Source organism: Dermacentor andersoni, unplaced genomic scaffold, assembly GCF_023375885.2.
Source record: "Dermacentor andersoni unplaced genomic scaffold, qqDerAnde1_hic_scaffold ctg00000039.1, whole genome shotgun sequence".
In the NCBI taxonomy this organism is placed as follows: Eukaryota; Metazoa; Arthropoda; class Arachnida; order Ixodida; family Ixodidae; genus Dermacentor; species Dermacentor andersoni.
The window spans coordinates 2,046,538-2,069,276 of NW_027314752.1; positions in this window are offsets into that span (position 1 = coordinate 2,046,538).

A 22,739-nucleotide genomic window follows, 5' to 3' on the forward strand; every position below is an offset into this window, starting at 1 on the left:
GCTTTGGGCTGCTGTAAACGTTAAGGATGAATATGCTCTTGGCGTTCTTGGCTCTAGGGAAGACTTCCGTGAGAATGAATTCGCAATTGCTGCGGTCGGGATTAATGTTGTGTGTCGTGTGGGCTAGTTTGTTGCTGACCAACGTGGCGATACCTCTACATTTGTGTTGCGGTGTCGTTGCGGTCACGTCATAGCCGGGTAGCGAGGGTGTAGCGGTATTTGTCTCTTGTAGGAGAATGACTTGGGGTTTGTCTTTTTTGGCTCGAATGTATTGTTGAAGGGGGGCCTTTTTGCGGACGTAGCCCCTACAATGATCACCTTTTATTTATCATTTGGTGCAAGATGCTTCTCCAGCATTCTAATCATGCTTGCCTGCATGTCATTAGATTCAGCTTGCAGCTTGATGAACGTCTTGTGAAGCTTGTAAATTTTTTTAGACGCTTTCGCCGCTCATTGTTCTGCTTGCTTGTGTAAGCTTACGAGTTCTTCAAAGTCTGTCGACGCAGGCCTCTTCCTTCCTTTAGCCTTGCTGTTGGCAGAACGGCTGCCTGCTCTGGCACCCAGGTCATTCGCTACCTCAGGCTGTGGGCTGTCTGTAGAAGGCTCTGGAGTTTGGCTGTCAGTGGGAGGCTCCGGAGTAATGCTTAGTTGACAAACACTGCTCTCCTCAGTAATATCGCCATCGTCCCACGATGCAATGACCTCTGCAGAATTTGGCAGTTCATTCACTTGCTGCACCTGCAAATTTCGGTATGCCAATAACACATGAACATTCGACGCAGTAAAAGAGTGGTAATAACTAAGAAAGAAAGCGTTCAGATCACCGAAATAAAATATGGCTGCAAGGTGGAATGAAGATTTGGATGGAGCTGCAATAGATGTACATACCAAATGAAAATGTCTGGATTGGATTTTAAGACACATACATTAAGAATTAAAAGTGTATTCTGCAGATTAAGTGCGCAGAAAGAAAATTGTTGGCAAATTACAAGCTTTCTGCACACAGGTGTATACGTAGAAAGCTTGTATTTTCGCTACAGGTTACAAAATTTTCAGCAAATCCTGGTATGTAAAAAGAATGGTGATGATGAAGGATTTTCGCTACAAGTTAATTCGTTCCTTGAAATCATAGAAGGAATTAACTTGTAGCAAAAAACCTATATTCATTCATCATCAGCATTCTTCAGGATATGCAGGATTACACAACACTGCTACAAGTATGTGCTGTGCATTCTTAGGTCTCTTTATTGTAGTCTTGTTTTCTGTGCAGCTACACTAGTTATTCCTTCATGTGGAGAAATGGATGAAAGAAAGGATCTTAATGGATCCTCGAGAGGTTTGCTGGCGGCATGCCCCTCCAGATGATGGGCTAAAAATGAAATCATGTGCACATAGGTACAGTACATACAGCAAACAACACTTTCTGCAGCGATGTAGGCAGCCTATTACTCACGTATAGTATGAGCCATGCCGTACAGAAATCAGTGCCGGACAACAGATGGTTATAAATGCTGGCAAGTATTGTGAAGACCTGAAGATTACCTCAATGTTTTCCTCCATGAGCAAGTCGTCGTTCACCGGTAGTGCTCCGAGGAAGCCGTGCAGACGCCGGTACAACGGCCAGGTGATGGCTTTCGAGCCGGTTGTTGTTGCGGTGCGCCTGAGCTTTCTGAAATTATAATATATTCATTTCGTCAAAGTGCAGCCTATGCAACACAGTCATCGCTCCAATACAACTACTATAAATGTACCATAATTACCAAAGACAATCTTTGTAGCACTGCTGCAGAAAGAAGGAAAGACCACTACATGTTAAGAATAATTACTTCCCTAGTTTTCCTTCCCTTAAGCGATAATAAATCAAGAAAGGAGCAAATAATGAAATAACAGAGATGTAATTAAAAATGCTAATCTGTAGTGTTGCCTCTAGGATATTTAATTCTGCAACAGTACTTATTTCCTGTGCAACAATTATAGCCATCTGCACAACATATTGTGGAAGGTCATTGTAGCAGTAATCGTGAAAATGAAGGTAAGCTTAAACTAGTGGAGCTTGAATTATTAAACATGTATTTTCATGGTAAACTGATACTGACAGCATGCACTTCTGTTAAATTTTTTTCCCGATTAGAAGATGGCAACGAAATTTTTGTTTCACGACAGATAAAGACCACATGAAAATTTCGCATGAGAGCACACAACGCTCAACTTGCATTCCATTGTGGTACGCAGTGCTTGCCCGTGGTTTTAATATCTGCTCAGACATAGGAGCCAATTTACGACCCCATATTCGTTGGGCGCGGACAGCGGAGAGACCATACGGCGCGTAGGCCATGCACCTTATAAACATGCGACTACGCCTGAAATTACACCAAGCATAAAAATAATCCGGCACACGTATCAATGCCGTAAAGCCCTAGTGTTCTGCCTGCGGCGAGGGCACAACTGGCCGCAACGCACGGTCGCTTCTCTCGCGTTTACGCGTTGCTGTTTGCTAGAGGCTTTTGATGCGCGCGCGTTTTTTTGCTGTTTGGATTTCTGTGTTATCGAGTAGTTAACGGCTGGCATCTCGTCTAGCAAGCAGACGCCGCGTCCTCTGACCAGTACATGCTCCCCTGCACGGCGTATTTCCCAATATTCACTTACCGATAACGTCTGTTCATGTTATCCAGCTTCAGGCGCACTTGCTTCGTCGAATATGGTCCTTCGCCGGCGGGAATACTGGCGTTGAGCGTAGCCGTCATCTCTGCGTAGACGCGCGCGTTCCGACTACTTGAGCGCAGAGCGCCCAGATTATCTTCCCAAAGGCGTATGAGTGCCTCAGTTGTAGCGTCAGGCCAAATGATACGCCTTTTGGAAGATATCTGGGACGCGCCTGCGCTGCACTCTGGAGAAGTATCGTCCGCCACTTTGCCGTTTCCAAAACGTCGGTTACACTAAACCGAGGTTGCCAAGCTCGGTTGGCGGTCAACCGCGGTTAGCGGCCTAACCGCAGTTTCGCCTGCCGTGTAACCGCGCTAACCGCGTTTAGCGATAACCGCGGTTACGTTAACCGCGGTTAAGGTCGCCCGTGTAACAGGGGTATTAGACGCCATGCCTCCTACTTTTTTTTATATTTTTTATTTTCTTTTTATTTTTATTTTTTTATTTATTCCGTACTGCCAGCTGTTTTAGAGGCCCTCGGCAGGAGTGGGATATACATAAAGGCTTTAAGAGCCAATAACATGTGAAACACAAGAAAGAAAAAAAACAAAGAAAAAGAAGAAAGGTGGAAACAAGCAAAGCGTCTTCTTGGTGCAATGTAAAAGAAAGAAACAACAATAAAAAGGAAGGAAGATATCAAAGAATTCTGCAATACAGCACATGTTTACACAATGGCTTATGCACACACACACACAAAGAAATTAACGGTGCCCTTAACATGATATGATCTATATCACATAGTGTATGGATTACGATAGAAATCGTGGGAAACGTTTCGGTTCATAGATTAATGAGTGCGTGCATGAAGGACGATATGGTGGAGCTTTGAAGAACGTTTTCAGGCAGGGCGTTCCAGTCATGGATGGTTCGGGGGGAAAAAGGACTGCTTAAATAATGTGGTATGGTGCGAATACTCGCCTAACGTGAATGAATGTGATGAACGCGTTGGGCGCCGGCTACAAGGGGTAATATACAGTTTTTTTATCTAGTTTTACATGCTCCCGATGAATTAAATATAACATTTTGAGCCTCTCTCGATACCGTCTTGCCTCTAGGGTTTCCAGATTCGCCTGCTGTAAAAGCGCTAACTGATGTATGACGGCGGTAGGAATTAAAAATAAACTTGACTGATTTCCGCTGTATCATTTCAATCATATTTATGCTTGCTTGGGTGTAAGGATCCCAGACAGGAGTAGCGTACTCTAACAATGGTCTGATGAAAGTCTTGTATGCTAATAATTTTATATTACATGTAGATTTAGCCAAGGTCCTCCTCAGGTATCCGAGCTTATTCATGGCTTTCTTTTTGATGTGCCCCGCAGGGGCGTCTGCGTAAGCAGGCGTTTGGTGTGTTGCGACACCACGGACCGGACCACACGAGGGTTGGACCCTCCCGCGTGTAGCCGTGCGCGGCTTAGCCGTGTCTGGGTAAGGGGGATCCTGGGGGTTGAGCTGATGGTGGGTGTTTGGACCTTTAAGGCCCCCCGGCGGAGGCAACACACCCCTTTGGCCTCTGCTTCACATAGACGGCACCCCCGGACTGACCCACCCGGGGGAAATTGGTAGTTGCCTTTTCCTGTCTCTCTCTCCCTTTAGCCTTCGTCTTTCTCTCACTTTTTATCTTTCCTGTCTTCTCCTAGCTTCCGCTTACTTCCAATTTTTCCAGGCAGCAAGGGTTAACCTTGTGTGAATAGCCAACCTAGGTTATTTCGTATTTGGTTATAGTGATAACGTACTGCTGGCGTTTGCAGGCCGTGTTTTACGGATCCTGCTTCGTCCCCTTGTAGGACTCCACGGTGGGTGGCTGGCGTTACTGCCGAAATTACAATCTCTTATGGCTTCTTCTTTCCCCCCATTACCTGATCGTTCCCTCAAGAGGGGGCGCACCGATGATGTCTTTGAATTTTTTGCCCGCCAAAAAGAAACTTTTCCTCGTTTCCATGTAGTGCACTCCGCAACACCAGGCAAACCCCTGCGAACAATCTCTCCATTCCTCGTGTCCAAGTCTCTTACCCAAGTTTTTGGTACAGGTTATAAAGCATCCAGGATGGCAAGCGGCGATCTCCTCTTGGAGCTCCGCAACTAGAAACAATATGAAAATCTACCCAACCTAGTTTGAATACCACCTGTGGCGTAGTCTCCGATGATGATTTATTGGAGCTGACTGAGGCTGAGCTCTTGGAGGGCTTCAGCGAACAGAATGTCATAAATGTCAGAAGAATCAAGATGAGGCGAGACGGGAAAGAAATTGCGACCAAACACCTAATACTCACCTTCAATTCCAGTGTCCTGCCCGAGCCAATCGAGGCCGGGTACATCAAGCTTCGTGTAAGGCCGTATGTGCCGAATCCCTTGAATTGTTTCAAATGCCAACGTTTTGGCCACAGCTCGCAGAGCTGCCCAGGCCGCCAAACATGTGCGAAATGCAGTGCCCTTGAACACGCCACTGAAGCATGTAAGAACTCTCTACACTGTGTAAACTGTGATGGGGATCACGCCGCGTACTCGCGCTCGTGCCCCTCCTGGAAGAAGGAAAAAGAAATTGTAACCATAAAAGTAAAAGAGAATATATCGTTCAAAGAGGCACGAAGGCGGGTAGCATACCTGCCAAAGAAAAGCTTTGCCGAAGTGGCGCGTCAGGGGGCAGCGTCACAACGGCCTCCAGCGGATGTCCGACCCACAAGCAGTGAGTCGGCAGTCACGCCATCTGCCCCCACGGTGGTTGCAGCTAGCGCTGCTCCGCCAACCGAGCAGACGGAGCCATCGACCCCGAAGGTGGGCGCAGCCGAGGCTGCCCCACCCTCCGAGGACCCTTCCAGCGCTGGCAACGGCCAGCGCAGCCAAATCCCTCAGGGAGCCCCATCGACCTCCGGGCTGGGGGGCGCAGGGGTCTTGCCCTCCAAGGCGGGACTCCCTCTGAAAACCTCTCGCTCGCAAGAGCGCTTGTCCGGCGTCTCACAGGAGGCAATGGACACTACACCTGTCCCCAAGGCGCACCAAACGCCTAAGGAGCGTCGAGACTCGCTCGAACGCTTCAGAAAAAACAAAACACCTGTTACAGGGCATCGAAAGGGCCCTGTAATGTAAGGCATCCCTTCCGTTTCCGTAAACACAGCACCTATATTTCTTTAAATATGGATACACAAATCATTCAATGGAATGTCAGAGGTCGTCTTAGGAATCTTAATGATGTGCAAGAACTCATCCATACACACAATCCAAAAGTGCTGTGTTTACAGGGAACACACTTAAAATCAAAATACACAAACTTTCTTCGACAATATGTTACTTTTCGGAAAGATCGCGATGATGCTGTCGCATCATCGGGCGGTGTTGCAATCATAATTCAAAAAAGCGTAGCCTGTCAACGTTTACAGCTACGAACGGCCCTTGAGGCAGTGGCGGTTCGAGCTGTTTTCCTTAATAAACTCGTCACCATTTGCTCGCTTTACGTACCCCCACACTACAAATTAAACAAACATTAATTTCAGTCATTTATAGACGAATTGCCAGAACCTTACGTTGTTCTTGGCGATTTCAATGCGCACAGCTCCCTGTGGGGCGACTCTCGTACAGACGCGCGAGGTCGTCTTATTGAACAGTTCCTTTTTTCTTCAGGTGCGTGCTTGCTGAATAAGAAGGAACCCACGTATTACTCCCTAGCAAACAGAACCTTTTCTTCAATAGATCTTAGCATAGTCTCCCCGTCCATACTGCCCGAACTCATATGGGAAGTTACGAGCAATCCTTACGGGAGCGATCACTTCCCCGTACTGCTAAAAACGTCAAAAGAAAATGAATTTCCCCCACAAGCTTCCAGGTGGAAGATAGATACAGCCGACTGGGAGAAATTTCGAACTCTCACCAGCATCTCATGGGCTGACATGTCTTCTTTAGAAATTGATGCTGCTGTGGGTTATCTTACAGCATTCATAAAATAGATGCCGCATCAAAATGCATATCCGAAGTGAGTGGTTTGGCATGCAAACCACGTGTACCGTGGTGGAACAGCGAATGTAGGATCGCCCGTAAGGATCAGAACAAGGCGTGGGGGTTGCTACGCGCTTCTCCCACTGCAGAGAATCTTGTCAACTTCAAAAAAATAATGTCCCAAGGAAGGCGAACCCGCCGACAGGCCAGAAGAGAAAGCTGGCACAAGTTTTTATCGAGTATAAACTCGTTTAGGGATGAGGCCAAAGCCTGGAACAGAGTTAATAGGATTAGAGGGCGGCAAACACATTCACTCCCCCTGGTAAACACACAGGGAGATACACTGCAAGACCAGGCAGACTCGCTTGGGGAATATTTTGAAAGCGTGTCAAGTCCAACAAATTATACACAATCCTTTCTCAAATACAAACAAACAGAAGAACGTAAGCCATTAACAAGAAAAAGTCGAGAGAATGATCCTTACAACCGTCCTTTTTGTATTGCCGAATTGAGAGCTGCCTTGAGCGCATGCAACAGCTCCGCACCAGGATCTGATAGAATCATGTATGAAATGCTCAAACACTTACAAAATGACACGCAGGTTACACTACTCACACTTTTAAACACCATTTGGGATGCAGGGTACCTTCCAACCGCGTGGAAGGAAGCCATTGTGGTCCCGGTTTTGAAACAAGGCAAAGATCCTTGCTCAGTGGCAAGTTACCACCCGATAGCCCTGACAAGTTGCCTTTGTAAGGTATTTGAAAAAATGATTAATCGGCGACTCATTCATTTCCTTGAACAGAGCAAAACGCTTGATCCTTATCAGTGTGGCTTCCGCGAAGGGCGCTCCACAACCGATCATCTCGTACGTGTTGAAGCAAATATCCGGGACGCATTTATACATAAACACTTCTTCCTATCGATATTTCTCGATATGGAAAAGGCGTATGATACAGCGTGGCGTTACGGAATCCTAAGAGACTTGTTAGAAATGGGCATCCATGGTAATATGCTTAAACTAACAGAAAGCTATCTGTCCAGTCGTACCTTCCGGGTTAAAGTCGGCAATGTACTTTCACGACCTTTTATGCAAGAAACGGGTGTACCCCAAGGAGGCGTGCTCAGCTGCACACTCTTCATCGTGAAGATGAGCACGCTTCGCGCTTCATTACCACCGGCAATCTTTTATTCTGTTTACGTGGACGACATACAAATAGCTTTCAAATCCTGTAACCTCGCTGTATGCGAGAGACAGGTACAGCATGGCCTGAACAAAGTGTCAATGTGGGCAGACAGGAATGGATTTAAGATCAATCCTAACAAAAGCTCTTCTGTCCTTTTTACAAGAAAGAGAGGAATGACCCCAGACCCTTGCTTAGAACTGGGTGGACAACAAATACCTGTAAACAAAGAGCACAAGTTTCTATGTGTTATACTTGACTACAGACTCACTTTCGTCCCCCACATTAAACATCTTAAAGAAAAATGTCTGAAAACAATGAACATAATGAAACTTCTATCCCAGACTACATGGGGTAGTGACAGGAAGTGTTTAATGAATCTCTATAAAAGCCTCATTCGATCGCGACTTGACTATGGTGCCGTGATTTATCACTCTGCCGCCCCGAGCGCACTAAAGATGCTAGACCCAGTGCACCATCTAGGAATCCGACTGGCCACTGGCACTTTCAGAACGAGTCCCATACAAAGCTTATATGTAGAATCGAATGAGTGGTCACTTCATCTGCAAAGAACATACATCAGCCAAGCATATTTTCTGAAAGTCCACTCAAATCCTCAACATCCGTGTTTTAATACCGTTAATGACATGACATATGCTACACTTTTTCGCAATCGTCCTTCCGTAAGACAGCCTTTCTCGCTGCGTATGAGGGAGCTTAGTGATGAAATGCATGGCCCACTCCTCGAGCTCCGCCTAATGCCTCCAGCTATGCTGCTACCTCCTTGGGAGTGGCAGATGATAAAATGCGATATATCTTTCATGCAGGTTACAAAACACACTCCAGAGATTGAAATCCAGATGCATTTCCGGGAACTGCAATACAAGCACTCCTGCACGGAGTTTTACACAGACGCATCGAAGTCACGCGACGGGGTGTCATATGCAGCCGTCGGTTCATCCTTCTCGGAATCCGATTTACTGCATCCGGAAACTAGTATCTTCACGGCTGAGGCCTACGCAATATTGTCGACCGTGAAGCATATAAGGAAATCAAAACTCAAAAAATCAGTTATATATACGGACTCCCTTAGTGTTGTGAAGTCTTTGATGTCGTTCTGTAAGCACAAAAATCCTATAATAATATAACTCTATTCCGTCTTATGTAAAGCATATGTATCTAACCAGCATGTGATTATATGCTGGGTGCCTGGCCATAGGGGCATCCAGGGTAACGTTCTAGCGGACCAGATGGCCACATCAATTGCATCACACACTGTTAATTCTACCGCTGCAGTCCCTGTCACAGACCTGAAACCTTTCTTAAGAAGGAAACTGCGAAACTACTGGCAACGCTTGTGGGACCTGGAAACAAATAATAAGCTGCGTGTAATAAAGCCCCAATTAGGTTTCTGGCCTCCTGTAACAAAATCACGCCGGACAGATGTCCTATTCTGTCGTCTAAGAATAGGACACACTTTTGGCACGCATAACTTTTTACTCACTGGAAATGAGCCTCCAACCTGTGGTAGATGCGGGGAGAGGCTGACCGTCCTCCACGTCCTCCTGGAGTGTCCGGAAGCCGAATATGACAGAAAGAAACATTTTCCCTTAGCATACCGGCAGCACATCCCCCTACATCCTGTTATGTTACTCGGTGCAGAACCGCTCTTTGATACCAGCGCAGTCCTAGGTTTCCTGAAAGATGTTGTATTACATGTAATTAGTCCATACGTTCGTAGCGCCTCCTCTCTATAGAGGATAGCGCTGTGATAGTTCTTTTGTATAGCACGTGCCTCTAGGCCCTTGTGTTTCAAGGGCTCCGGTGAGGCAACAGTGCTCCAGGTATTTTTTATTATCTCATATATTTTCTATTCTGTGTCATTCTTTTACGATGGATTTTATTGTTCACAGTATACGTCATTAGTCATCGCCATAATTTTATAGCAAGTAGATTTTACGCACTTTACAGCGACTATTTTTAAGCCACTTTACAGCCAAATGACATCTTCCATAATACATTGTCAACTTTACCACTTGTCATGGCGCTCTTTGGCCAAACCTGGCCCTTCCGCCACAAAACACCACACATCATCATAATCATAATCATCATCATCATCATCATCATTCTTTTTGATGTGAGCTACATGACTATACCACCTAAGGTCCGACGTAATTACTAAACCAAGTTATTTATATTCTGTAGCAGAGGATAAGTTATGGCCATTAATGCTGTATACAAAGGGTAACGGCTTCTTTTTCCGTGTAATGATCATTGATACTGTTTTTGTTAGGTTAATGTTCATTTGCCACTCTAAGCACCAAGTCGCTATTGCTGATAAATATGAATTTAGGATCGTCTGATCTGCCTCGCTGTGAATTTCATGATAAAGTACGCAGTCATCTGCAAACAGTCGAATTTTAACTGGTATATTATTCACTATATCATTGATAAAAACTATAAAGAACAGAGGGCCCAAGACTGATCCCTGTGGGATTCCAGATTGCACATCGGATAAGTCTGATTTCGCATCATCAACAACGACTGTCTGTCGCCTGCCCGTAAGATACGCCTCAATCCAGCGAAGTAGTTGCTCGTTTTTGAGAATAGGTTTTAACTTTGATAACAACTTTTGGTGGAACACACGGTCGAAGGCTTTCTCAAAATCTAAGAATACCATGTCCATTTGGCCTTGGCCGTCTAGTGCTGCCGCGATTTCATGCACTGTTTCTAATAGTTGCGTTACAGTTGATTTCCCACGACGGAAGCCGTGTTGTCGCGGGTCACAGAGGCCATTACTTTCTAGGAAGACTGAGATGTGCCTAAATATTATGTGTTCTATCACTTTTGATGAAGTGCAAAGTAGGGAGATAGGACGGTAAGATTGGAGCAATGAACGGTCGCCTGATTTAGGGATGGGAATTATTTTTGCATGTTTCCAGTCACGTGGAATTTCTGCACATTAAAGTGATTTATTATAAATAACGTAAAGATATTTGGCGCACCATTCGGCGTATCTCACCAAAAAAGCATTAGGTATTTCGTCGACGCCTGGCCACTTCTTTATATCAAGATCAAGAAGCAAGGACAGTACACCTGCTTCGTTTACGTCGAGTTCATCGATGGGTGGAATATCATTTAAAGCAGCTATGCGCGGTGTGCTTCCATCATCCCTCGTGAACACAGAGCTAAAGTACTTATTAAGTGCATTTGCAATTTTCAGTTTATCTTTCACTATGAAACCATCCACACAAATATCAGACACGTGGGTTTTCTTTGGCGATAAGTACCGCCAGAACTTATCCGGGGATGACAGAAGAAAATTTTTTTAAAACAACATTTTGATAATAGTTTTTCACTTTCGAAATTCCAGTTTCTAGCTGTAGACGCAGGTTGGTTAGCTTTTCGGCGTTAGCCTTTGAGGGTCGTGCTTTATGTTGCTTTCTTACTTGCTTTAGTTTTCGCCCAAGTCGTACGAGGTCTCTTGTCATCCACGGATTCGTTTCACATACAACTTTCCGCTTTATGGGCACAAAAGTGTCGATGCAGTTGAGAACAATATTTTTAAAGAAACACCATAAATTGTCAACGGACACAACGTGAGATTCTGAAAGAGATGCAAATTCAGAAAATTTACTCTCTAAGGCATCAAGTATGTCGACATCACTAGCGCGCAAGAAGTCAGGAATCGAGTACTGGTTTTTAGAGGGTTTGAACCTGAAATTTAGCTCTAGTGTAAGGCATATCATTCTATGATCCGAAATTCCCTGGAATATGTCGACACTCGGATTACGATTGAGGACTTGGTCGCTAACAAGAAAGAGATCTAATGTGCTTTGCGCGCGAGTCGGTTGTTTTACCACTTGAGTCAAAGCACGAAAAAGAACGATGTCAGTTAAAGCCTCAGCTGCCGCACAAAGGGCATCAGGGAAATCAGTTGACCAGTCTACTGACCAGCATCACCAGCAAGCAAAATCACCAGCAAGCAAAACATTCTTGCCCTGTATGCCAGTTGTACACAAAAATTCATTCAGAGCGTCGAAGAATGCGTCACAATGTGGTGGGCGCTAAAAACCACCAATTATAATATGGAAATCGCCCAAAAAACTTTCGCGATCACGCATTCAGTGCCGGCAATATCAGGTAATCTATGTACTTGCAAACAGTCTTGAAACAACAAAGCGACTCCGTCTCCGCGGGAATCTCGATCTTTCCTGTATATTTTGTACCCTGGTGGTGTTATCTCGAAGTCCAGGATGCCAGAGTGCAACCAAGTTTCAGTTATTATCATTACACGTGGCTCATGCGCCACTGCAATGCTATGCAAGTCAGAAAGCTTGTTTACAATGCTGCGTGCGTTTGAATTAAGGCATCGGAAGCTTTTTTGAGTGCCCGAAGAAGTTCACTGTTTCTTCCTAGGTTTTTTGGTGGGTGCTAAAACGGGAGTTCTTTTCATTTCAGTAGCGTCCCAGGTATACATTTCTCCGTTTATAACGATTTTGTCATGCACAAGCCTCACTTTATCGCCGCCCCTTCTGATATTTGCCGTTAATCATTAATCATTATTGCAAACCTATTGTAATCTCGGACTACACGAGGTCATCATGCCCTCTCACGCCGGGCTGGTACCCAAAGCCTGATCAACGTGGCCTGTTCGTTTGAACCCTCCCCCTTCCTTCTCACTTTTTTCCTCCCAGCAGTTCGTCGACGAATTTGGTGGACGGACGGGTGGGTTTCACTAAAATCCCTCCATCGAATTTGCCAAGTAGGGACGAGCTCCGCCTTTTCTACCACGCTTTCCCTTGCGGCTCGCGTCGGCCGCCATGCTCTTCCTAAAGCCCCCACACTCTAAAAACAAAGAGAGTTCCGGGCACTCTCTTTGAAGGAGTAGCGGCTTGTCCCATATTTCACTCTCTTTTCGAGAGTAGATCGACCCTCTTTGAGAGAGAGTAGGTCAACTCCTGTTGACGGAGTTTTGTTACTCCACCGCAAGTGATTGCTAGTACTCTACCGCAGAGTGATAATACCCTTCCCACAGGGAGTGCTAGTACTCTTCCGCAGAGTGCTAATACTCTCACCGCAGGGGTAATGGCACTCCACCAGACCGAGTACTTCTACTCCCCCAAACAGAGTGCTAGTACTCTTCCCAATACCCTCTTAGCGAAGTCCTGGCCACGCATGCAGGTAGGAAATCAGATCAAATTAGGGCCGCTGGTATACCGTTCCCTAGGCGGCTCCTCAGAGTCAGTGGCCCAATTCCAAGCGGCCTTCAGAATAGGCGTGAGCAAAGTTATGCAGGATTTTAAAGTCATTTTTCCTGGCAATTTGCTGCCTACCATGGGGCGCGACTGCTCGGAATCGGCCTATGCGTATGCGTCCCGAACGCCACTGCGGAGAAAAAAAAGCTAATTAACATTCAATCCGCAATTATCTTCGCAAATTTCACAATCAGGAGTCACATAATCTAATTAGAACACGATAGTCAAGGGCATCACATACTTATGAAGAACCACGTGGCTCTATACATCACGTGGATTCGAACCCGCGTACACTCGCATCTATATAATTCAATGCACACATCCTAACCATTACACCACAGAGCCACCACGGCCAGTCGTGTTCTTTTAGAGGTTATATATCTAACAAATGTATTTGAGGAATCTGCTGCGGTGGGTGGAGTTTCTCTGCAGTGTGCTGTGCTGTTGTGTACTGGAATACGTTTGCGTTTGCATCATTTCCATTCCTTGCTACGACTAACGGCTATTCACGGCTTATCGTCACCCCAGGAAAATAACAAATGTGCCGTTCAGCTCACGATCGACTGCTTTTCCAGTCCATGCATTATATGTTCTGCGAAAATGTATGTTCTCCGAAAATACGCGGATACAAAGTATCGCACCAACCATCCACGTATGTGAATTTAATTCGCGCGTATACTGGTGAGCATTTCTGTTTATTTTTTCCGCCAGTTCCATTCGTATGTGGTCAACTGCGACGCCAGTACCTGGCATTTCGACGTGCCTCACGCTGCCGTGTAGGCGTTTTTTTCAAGTGCATTAGTTTAGAGTTTGGTTCAGTACGCTGTGAGCTGTTGTCCTGCATTAGCAGCGGATCGTTAGCGTTTTGAAGAAAAAGGCTTATTTAAGATGGCGATAATGATAAATTTTGTGAGAGTTACCGAAGCACTTTCCTTCGTAAGGAAAGAAGAGAAAGGTTCAAAGTAGCTTTCATGGTGGACAGACTACATGTACGAGAGTAATTACGAAGTATGAATTTTGCGCTGCGATTTTGCACCGATTCCAAAGTTTGAATCGGACATTCAAGACCGGGATCCCACACCAAACATGCATATACCACTTTTGGGCGTACGAGCGATTTATATAGTAGACAAGAAGAAATTGCCGCCTAGATGCTATGCTTCGTAAAGCCTGCAATTTGGCCCTACACCTCCCCCATAACATGCCAACCACGAAACTTTTCCAGCTTGGGCTCCACAACACCACACACGAACTCACAGAGGCCCACAGACAAGCACAATACACTCGCTTAGCTCAATCTATCACAGGACGTTACATACTAGACGCTCTCCGAATTCGCATACCAGCAGCCGACCCCACACTCCTACCAGTTCCCCGCCTCATACACACTTAGCTCATAGTAGAACCCCTCCCTCGGAACACCCATGCCACCTATCATTCGGTCCGCGCAAAGCCCGCGCAAAAGATTGCACAAATACTGCGGTTTCGAAGCTGACGCCGTATGGTTGGACGCGGCCTGCACGGGCGGAGACGCCGCAGCTGTAGTCGTTGACAATACACTCCAACACATCGCAACTCTCCACGTTGCTGCTGCATCCGCCCCGGAATCCTCGGAAGAAGCGGTGATCGCGCTTGCCCTCACACACACTGATGCCCGGTACGGCCTTACGGACTCAAAAACTGCACTCCTAAATTTTGCACGAGGACGAGTCCACGAGTCCGCATTCTCAGCTCGCCCTCCGCAAACCCGCCCCGCCATGTGGAACTGATCTGGGTGCTTGCGCACTCTGGGAACCCCGGTAACGAAGCCCCCAATGACCACGCCCGAGGTCTCATCAACCGGGCGGCGGCGGAATCGGAGTCGAGCTCTGCCCGGGAGCGCATGCACTCGATCAGCGAGCTGGCCCAGGCATATCGCACCGAACGCAAGGTATTCCAAGCGGCCTTCAGAACAGGCGTGAGCAATGTTATGCAGGATTTTAAAGTCATTTTTCCTGGCTATTTGCTGCCTACCATGAGGCGCGACTGCTCGGAATCGGCCTATGGGTATGTGTCCCGAACGCCACTGTGGAGAAAAAAAGAGCTAATTAACGTTCAATCCGCAATTATCTTCGCACATTTCACAATCAGGAGACACATAATCTAATTAGAACACAATAGTCGAGGGAATCACATACTTATGGAGAACCACATTGTTCTATACATCACGTGGACTCGAACCCGTGTACACTCGCATCTATACAATTCAAAGCACACATCCTAACCATTACACCACAGAGCTACCACGCTCAGTCGTGTTCTTTTAGAGGTTATATACATAACAAATGTATTTGAGGAATCTGCTGCGGTGGGTGGAGTTTCTCTGCAGTGTGCTGTGCTGTTGTGTACTGGAATACGTTTGCGTTTGCATCATTTCCATTCCTTGCTACGACTAACGAAGGAATACAACGTAGACGACGACGTGAGAACTATTCACGGCTTGTCGTCACCCCAGGAAAATAACAAATGTGCCGTTCAGCTCACGATCGAGTGCTTTTCCAGTCCATGCATTATATGTTCTTCGAAAATACGCTGATACAAAGTATCGTGCCAACCATCCACGTATGTGAATTTAAGTCGCGCGTATACTGGTGAGCATTTCTGTTTATTTTTTCCGCCAGTTCCATTCGTATGTGGTCAACTGCGACGCCACTACCAGGCATTTCGACGTGCCTGACGCTGCCGTGTAGGCGTTCTTTTCAAGTGCATTAGAGTTTGGTTCAGTCCGCTGTGAGCTGTTGTCCTGCATTAGCAGCGGATCGTTAGTGTTCTGAAGAGCATGCATTCCAGCATTTGGAGACTGCTTATGCCGATAGCCGCGTCACATGCATTGGCACGCATGTTTAAACGACTAATGTGTCCACTTGTTACGCGTGCACTGCTCGTATCCTGTGGCAGTGCTCGTTCTAAAAGCTTCGAAGACCATCTACATTCATACGTGTGTTCAATATATATGCACAGGATGGACTTGCCGGCTAGTTGGTTGAGCATTTTAGAAGAAACAGCGCAACACAAGGACGACGCAAAAACATGGACCACACTACGAAGCGCTGGTGTGGTTGATGCTTTTTTTCGTCCTGGTGTTCGCGCTGTTTCTTCTTCCACGATACACGCACACCACAGGTACGCGAAAGTTTACGAGTATAGGGCGTTAACTTTGTTTTCCCCGTTTCCTCTCAGTGTCAATGGCACAATGCGTTGCCCGGAATTGCGCACGCTTACCCCCATATTCAGAAATGAATCACAACTTGAAGCCCATGCTTGGCTTGATCTAAATTACGCAAGTCGTGAACGCATCAAAAAAAAATAAAGGCAGTGAGCGTCTGGGGGACGTTCGCAGCAGGCGTCGTTTATATAAAGTCAAGCATGAGCTTCGTATTAATATACATTTCTGAATACGGGGGTTAGTCATCTACTTCTCACAGAAAATGTCGAAGAAACGCCCACCAAAACCACGCACATTCATAAACTTAACTAGGCAATACGAAGCACCATAGAAAAAGAGTGGTATTAAAAGCTTTCAGTATTTTTCTTTACTCCAAAATGGTTGCGCTCTCGTGGCTTCAATGTAGAGATAGTGCAGCGTTAGCTAAAAAGCGTGAATTTCCAAACTCCATGCCAAAATAAGCTTGTAAAATTATTTAGGTGCTAGAATCCAGGGTTTGTAGCGATCCTTGAAAACCCTTTATTTCTAAAATGTCATTTCCAAGGCATTGAAAACCCTGGAATTTTTAGAGGTACTGGAAAGTCCTTAAATTTGTACACTTGGCTAGACTTAGCAAACATTGCCAAGCGTTTCTTTTCCCTTCTGTGACACTCTTCGCATGTCACAGAGAATTGTCTGTGGAGATAATAGAAGGAAAGCGACATCCTTAAAGTTGAAATTACAAAGGAGCTGCAGATACCAGTTTTAGGCGCATGGAACCGGCGACAAATGTACTTGGAGGAGCAGAAGCAGGAAGCTCTACAGTTGAGGCATTCAAAGAAAAGCCGTGATGAGTAAATTGAGAGCCACAGACACAATAAAAGGAAATTACAAATGACTATTGCTTATTTGGTTGTGAAAAGCTGAGGCAGCAGATGACATCTCATACACTGTCAAACCAAACAGTATTCAAAAACTGCAAATGTTGCAGGTCCAAGTAGTTAATTGTGCTATTGCAGAAAAACTTTGAGCGCTTTCTTGAAATGCTTCCTTGTGTGCGTTTAGTGATGGGTGGTGAAAGGCAAATTAGCAGTCTTTCAAATGTTTCAAATCAGTGAAATGCGATTTGTTTTGTATTCTTTTGTTTGCATTAAAGTTAACGATGTTGTTGAACAAGTTATTGCCAGTCCAAACTAGCTAAAAAAATCGCACGAGGTCCTTGAAGTTACTGTCGGGGCCTCGAAAGTTCTTGAAAACCATTGCATTTTTTCCTTCAATATTGCTACGAACCCAGTAGAACAACTGTCATGGAGTAAAAACCTTGGCTGAACAGGGGCTTATACGAAGAGCACAGGAAGACTAGAAATGCAGTAGTAGGCATGCAGGGCCCTGAAGAAAATGTGCCACATCTGCTCGTCTGCCTTGTGTTTCTGCATTGACTGTCACATTTTTAATAGAAGTGCACTTACTGTTCTACTCCAATAAACGCAACATTACCAACTCCAGTGTGGGGCAGTCCTTCAGCCAGTGCAAACTTTTTCTGTACATCCCTGTTAGCTCTGTCATTTTTCCAGCATTGTAGTACAAGATTTGTTAAACTGGTTTCGCAGAGTATGAGCAGTATACTCTTAAATTAGTTGTTTATTTGTATGCACAAGTTCAGGTTCTCAGTTTGGTTGCATGACAAATTGCCATACCTCAATAGATACAAGAAAAAAATGTTATTAGAGTTTAATAAAATCCAAACAGTAATAATCACAACAATATAATGACATACATTTCTTTTGGTGCGTATACAGCCCATGTCTTGACACTGTATAAGTTCAACTATACATCGCAAGTACTGTGTCCTGACCACTATTACTCACATGTGTAAAACCATCACAGCAATTCTTCAACAAATATCACAGTGATTAGTGACATACACTTTGTAACTGCTTTACATGAGCATAATGTATACAAATGGTCCCTGTGTACCTCCACATGACTAGTGCCACCCGAGTACTATTACTCACAGGTGTAAAACCAACAAAGCAGTTCTTTAAAAATATCACAGCTCTTAGTGATGTACATGCTGTAACTCCCTTGTAAAAGCTTAATACAAACACGTGAGCACACAGAAAGCTAGCACTGGGCCTACATGGAAATACCACCGCCTCAATACTAATTCACAAGTGTAAAACCAACCAAGCAGTTCTTTAAAAATATCACAGCGCTTAGTGATGTACATGCTGTAACTCCCTTGTAAAAGCTTAATACAAACACGTGAGCACACAGAAAGCTAGCACTGGGCCTACATGGAAATACCACCGCATCAATACTAATTCACAGGTGTAAAACCAACCAAGCAGTTCTTTAAAGAATATCAAAATGCTTAGTGACATAGATTTTGTAACTAGCTTATATAAGCTTTATACAAACATGAGAACATACACAAAGCTATCGGTGCACCTACATAGAAGTGCGGCCATCTGAACACTATTATTTGCAAGTGTAAGCTCAACAGAACAGTTCTTTATAGTGACGCCCATTTTGTAACTGCCTTATACAAGCTTAGTGCAAGCACAAGAATGCGGAAAAAAATAAATTAAGAACTTGCTCTATGAATACACAAGCAGATCAACACAAATAGTAAACACCGCTTTGAAGACACTTGACCGTGACAAAGCGCAGTGCTGTGCCGGTTGAAACTGCCATCCACACAAGTATTGAGCAATGCTTTAACCCCACGCAATAAAGTGCAGAAAGACTGCGTCTCTAATCTACCTATTTTAATTCAAATTTCTTGAATATAGGGCTCTCTTGCAGATAAGGCATCTCATCCAACTGACCTGATTTTACACCTGCTAATTGCATACAATGCACTCAGATATAGCTGGTAATAATAATTATAAAAGGCATTTAAAAACTTGATAGTATGATGAAGATGCATGACTAGAAAAGTTCTGTCCCCCTCGTACATGTAAAAAAGGTGCAAGTACGGCACATGTTCTTTTTTTCCGCAATTTTTGCATTAATGGACACCCGGGAACCTCGAACCCACAACAAAAAAAGAAGATACTGCTGTGTTAATAGTGTTATGAATAATTTTTTGTGAAAGCTTTTTACAGACAAGTTGCAGTCTCGTTTCTGGAGGTTGAGCTGTATCATGCAAAATAACATGGAAAGTGGTCACATGGGAGCATGACACTATGCCATAATGTTCGCTTCAGTTGACTCTCTTGCCCTACAAGTCACTGCTCACTGTGACCAGTGATGGAACAGCAGTGTCTGTGTGATTTTCAACACACTTCTGTCCTATATCATCCTTACCAGAGTTGGCGGCACATAGATACCCAAATTTCGATAGTGTTGCTTTCTCAGGTGGTTGTTTTTGATTTGCTCAACATCAGTTGGCACTTCAGCTGCATCAAACTTCTTTTTTACCTCTTCAACAACAACATAAACAACAATCTTATGACACCTCTGTTGTCCTTCTAGTTGCCTACAAAGACCAGTTAATCTAACAACAACTGACAGTCTCTACTATCTTCTAATGGAGATACCATTACCCACCATGTGTTCCACATTGTTGTCGCTATGTGGGCTGGCTGGGGAGGCAACAACTGTAATATGTTTTCATATCTTAAAGTGATGCTTGTACTGTGTTATAACACTTAACTTAGTCTTGCACTTGCTGCACAAGAACACTGGCTCACAGTCGCGGTGAAAAGCTTTTGTATGTTGAGCAAATGAGTTGTATGCACTACAAAAAAAGTCACAGTGATAGCACACATGTTGCTCTACCAGGCCTGGTGCGGTTCCTTCTGACACTGCTGCTGATGCTGAGACACTGCTGCTTGCCTCGTACACTGTTGCAGCTGCAGTAGACATGGCCGTCTCTGTATCTATTGCTGCCGTGCCACCTGTCATGGTAACTTCAGGTGGTATCGGGCTCACTTCTGCAACAGAGATGTCGTTTGCCCCTTGAGGGCTCTCGTCATCAGGGCCAATAATTTCGTAGGCACTGTCTCCTGCATCGAAGAACCAATAAGAACAGCCTGAATTAATAAACATAGCTCTAAAAAGTACGGACATCAAAACTTAACCACAAGCTTTGCACATCAGTGACCAGGCTTAATGAATAATACTTGCAGGAGGAGTTACACAATTGTGTGTGTACATTACAGTTAAGCCTCATTAGAAGAGCTACTCAGGAGACACGGGAAACATGCCTCTCGAAACCAAAAATTTTAAAACACTGAGGAGCCAGACTAGATCACTTTATTATGCATCATCACTAAAGTATGTTTAGATATATCTGAACGAATAATTGCTCAGGGTGGCTTAAAGGGCCCCTAAACCACTTCTCGACATTTTTTGAACATTTCAAGTAAACATGCACATCAAAATCAGAATGCAGTCACAATTGACGATGCCAAACGCCACAGTGCGTAGCACTGCGGGAGCACCACAATATGAAGAAAACGACCCCGTGTGCCTCTCTGGACCTATCCTGCACCCCCCAGTTTGTCCTCATGACATAAGGAAACAACTTGATTGCAGTAATGGCTGCATGTGATCTGAGTTGATTGAAACAAACAATACGTAAGGTTTCCCTGTATGTAATTTTATCAGAGTGCTTTTTAGATGTCCTGCTGGCGATTCTGGCTGCGCGGTGTTTCTCAGGCTTTTTGGCACGATTCCTTTCTTTTCCACTCCACTCTTTTTTCTGGTTTTCTCCCCTTTCCCTTCCCCCTTGCGTAAAATAGCACACCTGAAGTATCAAATCTGTTGAATTATTGTGCTGTACAAGTCAATTCAGAATGAAAGATGGAATGTCCCTGCCTTTAGTTTAATTGTATATATATATATATATATATATATATATATATATATATATATATATATATATATAGTCATATCATGAGAAGCGAACAAACGCTGACACCAAGGACAACATAGGGGAAATTGCATGTGCTTAATAAATGAAATAAAGTAACGATAAATTAATGGAAATTAAAGTGGATGAAAAAACTTGTTGGCTTCTCATGATATGACTAATAAAAATCGGGTCCCTCGGTTAACCCCCTTTCTTCTCGTTCATATATATATATATATATATATATATATATATATATATATATATATATATATATATGTGTGTGTGTGTGTGTGTGTCTCTTATGTTTTGAAATATGTGTACATTCAGGAGTGCCTGCATGCTCTTCTCCCCTGCTCCAGTGACGAAAAGGAGAGCCTTTTTATGTACCATAGTAAAACATTCACAGGTTTTCACAGTGCCCATTACATCACTTATGATATGGATCTGTCACAATGCAGAGTAGCAGTGGTCCATAATACTAAACCATCCCAACATAAATATAAATTAGCACATACCTACATGCTCTGAAACAGCTGTTGCAAAGCCGCTGGTGCTGGCAATTTCTGCAGCACTGCAGTGGTACAGCCGAGTGCCACCTGTATAGTGACAAATGCATATGCATGTTAGCAACTCACTAGTTGCTGATGGTTTCATAAGCTTTACACTACACAATAAAGTAATCTAGACAACTTTGTTGGAACAAATACACATAATTAGGACACCGTTTAAAGACTAACACGATTAATTGCCCCCAATATCTCACTCACTAAGGGATAATACTACTGAAACATCGGTGGAGAGCTCAGATTAACACAGCCCATAAAGGACAAGCTTTCTTTGAGGAAAACAGCTATAACAGCGGTTAGTTTTCTTGATCATTTTATGTGCTAGCTTTGATTTAAATGTCATGCAGTACTATAAAATATGAAGTGCCGCATTTCTAGCAACAGAAGGCGTCGTCAGTCTCATGGTACAACTGATTTTTGCACTGTTTGTGTCAGTGAGCCGACACATACAAAGAAAACCGAATTCACACATACATATACAGTGCCAAGTGCACTCCTCCTTCTGAAAACGCAGCCGCCAGTTCCAATGCTGCTGAAAGGAGAGGTTATATAGAGTGCGAGACTGCATGGAACTACCACTTATGACTGTAAGTGTATGATCTGCTGATTGGAGAGGTAGTCACATGCTATTTCCAGTCTCTTTTAGAAGCATTACTAAAGGATGAATTAAAATCTATTCATAAGTCACGAATTTCACGCATCCACAGTTTGGTTAAATAACTTGTGAGAAAAAGACATGTTTACCTGGAATAGCAACCTTTCTTCCCGCTGCAAAATTTTCCTTCGAATTAATGAAATAACTTTACAGCGTCATAATATATTGTGTTTCTCGCAACTACTTGCCGGCAGTGGCGAGTTACAGTGTTTATATCTGACTCATTGGGTGACAATACTGCCAAACACAAATGCTTCACGAACACGAGAACATGTCCCTCGCAGAGAATAGCAACCATATATGCCTCTGTGAGACATGATCGCACCTTTGTGGTCAAAATGTACATTAGAACGACACCACCATCTCATTAAAAAAGAAAACCTCAGTACAAGGCA